The 2597-nt window shown below is 34.5% G+C and overlaps 1 pseudogene; it reads right to left on the bottom strand.

Moving 5' to 3' along the window:
- Positions 1–770: 770 nt before the first annotated feature.
- Positions 771–889, bottom strand: LOC111735268 (annotated as a pseudogene).
- Positions 890–2597: the final 1708 nt, after the last annotated feature.

The following is a 2597-nucleotide window of genomic DNA, read 5'->3' as shown; positions in this document are numbered from 1 at the left end:
AATAGGCTTTATTTTTCTCACATAAAGAAATGGGAAAACAAAAAGTTAATGTCAGAATATTAATGGTTTTTTTTAAATGTAGGTCTTACTTATGATAGTAATTCTAGTGTTTTATTAAAAATAAATTCTTCAGAATTAATTTTAAAAGTAGAATTAAAGTTTTATTTTTTTAAATAAAAATCTATAAAGAAAAATAGAAACATGTATATATGTGTGTGTATATATATATATATATTCTCACATTCTCTTGCTTGTCTCTTCATTTATTGTAATATGTTTTTGAGTAGCTGAATGTTTTAACTTTGATAAAATCTAATTTATTATTTTTTTCTTTAATATTTCTTCCTTCTGCCCTTTCTTCTTCTCTCCTGCCTGCCCACCTGCCTGTCTGCATTTTAAAGATATTCTATTATGTTCTGGCCTACATTGTTTCTTGTGAAAAATGTACCAGTTATTCATACAGCACATTTATATATTCTTATAAATTTTTAAGCACAAAATTGTTAAATATTAATCAACATTCTAATATAAATTATTAGCTGACGCATTAGTCCAGCTGCTTCCACTGATGCTTGCCCTGCTGTCAAGGAAGACCTCATGGATATCTCCTCTAATATAGCTGGTTTGCTGAGGTTCAGTATTGCTTTTTTGTCTTAAGAGGAGCATTTTCTTTTTCTTTTTTTCTTTTTTTTTAGGCAAGGCAACCCTTGGTTGACCTCACAGATTGCAAGGACTTTGTCAGCTTACAATGCCTTATTTTTTATTTTTTATGCCTACAGTACCGGGTTTTCCTAGGTGGTCTCCCATCCAACTACTAACCAGGCCCGACCCTGCTTAGCTTCTGAGATCAGACAGGATCGGGCTTGTTCAGGGTGGCATGGCTGTAGACTAAGAGGAAGCACTTTCAGAACCACCATTTCCAGCAGCTCTTCTGATCTTTGCAATGGTACTGAGCTGCAGCAGCTTTGATTTCTCTTCCACCAACCCAGAAAGGTTCTTATGTATCCCATTCCCCAATGAAGAGCTCATCTGTCTGATCTCTTCCCCTGAGTTAATGATGACCCTTTCTAGATGACCCTTTCTAGGTGAGTAGAAATGGATGGAGGTATAGCAGGTGAAGGAGGTCAGAGGTAAAGGAAACTGTGAAGACTTGTGGTGAGGTATCAGAGATGAGTGGGAAGGGAGGAAATTAAAGAATGGGAGGGGAAGGAAAGATTAGGAATAAAAACAGAAAGATTAGGAATAAAAACAGCATCTGAAATAGCAATACCCCAACAAAATACAAATGTTTTGATATGAAAGCAATGAATTTACAATACAAAAAATTACTTGAATCATGGGTGCTGAGAACAATACTGTGATTACTACATACAAAGTCTCAAGATCGGCATTGCTGTTGCTGAAGTAGAGTGAAGCCATAGCTAGCATTCACTGTAAGAGATGGCTAGAGCTTCTGGAGTAAAGTCTGTAATCATGGCAAGAAGAAAGACATAAGGGAAGCTTTTAGCTACACTGAGGAGAAATAAAGTTGGAAATCACTCACTGCAGAGTGACATCGGACTTAGCCATTATCACCTGCCAGTGTGGAAAGCAGTCAACTCTCCAGCCACATTCAGTGTAGTATACTTATTGGTTTTGACAAATTCTGGTGGGTACACTGTAACATGGTTCAATCTGCGTTGAATTTGCAATATTTGACTTGCTATGAATTGGTATTTTCTAGTCAGCTTTTTAAAAAGGGATTACATAGCAAGAAATAAAATCTTGTATTTACCCACATTGTTTTCATTTCCATTTCTCTTCATTCCATTGGGTAGATTTGTGTTATCATCATCTAATGTGGACTTCCTTCTGCTTGAAAGACATTTTTTTTCTCTTAATGTTCCCTGTCTCTTTGTTTTCCCTTTCTGGCACTCATACAGATATTTGTACTTGTATTTATATTCTCTAAATCACTTGAATTATTAAATTTTCCCTTTTCTTTATTTTTTCTTGTTGTCTTTTAGGGTAATTCCTCAACATAACATTTGAACTCATTAATTTGTAGTTTACCTGTATCAATTCTATTATAAATCTCATACACGAAGTTCTTTCTTTAGACTATTTTCATGTTTAATATTTTCAATTAGTTCTTCTGTTAACAATTAACAGTTTTTGTTTGTTCCTGCTCTATATTATTATTTATCTTTGAGAATTTTTTAAATTTTATTTTGGCTCATCTATTAATATTACTTTATTTAGTATAAGTTTTTAGTTTGTTATATTTCATTTAGACCGGTGTTCTACTCAAAAGTCTCATAGATTTTCCTGGGAGCAAATTTTCCTAGATAAATCAGCTAGCTTAGGTGATGTTATTCCAAGATATGGGGTGAAAGAGTTCTTCAACTTAGGGAGTGGGTGATGTAGGAACAACTGCAAAGCTAATGACCCATTTGTTCTAAATTTGTTCTGACACTTTTCCGTTTGACCACTTCTATCACCAGGTAGCTCACTCTTCATAAAACCAATACTTTTATGACACCACTTTGCCTTGCGGGTATGAGGGTGAAGAGGAGGAACTTTTGGTTCTGCCTGTACTTGTTTTTATCTGCTCACCC

The sequence above is a fragment of the Pteropus vampyrus genome, unplaced genomic scaffold (genome assembly GCF_000151845.1).
Source record: "Pteropus vampyrus isolate Shadow unplaced genomic scaffold, Pvam_2.0 Scaffold21303, whole genome shotgun sequence".
NCBI classification, from domain to species: domain Eukaryota; kingdom Metazoa; phylum Chordata; class Mammalia; order Chiroptera; family Pteropodidae; genus Pteropus; species Pteropus vampyrus.
The sequence above is the reverse complement of the archived record's forward strand: the minus strand, read 5'-3'. Positions and strand labels throughout refer to the sequence as shown.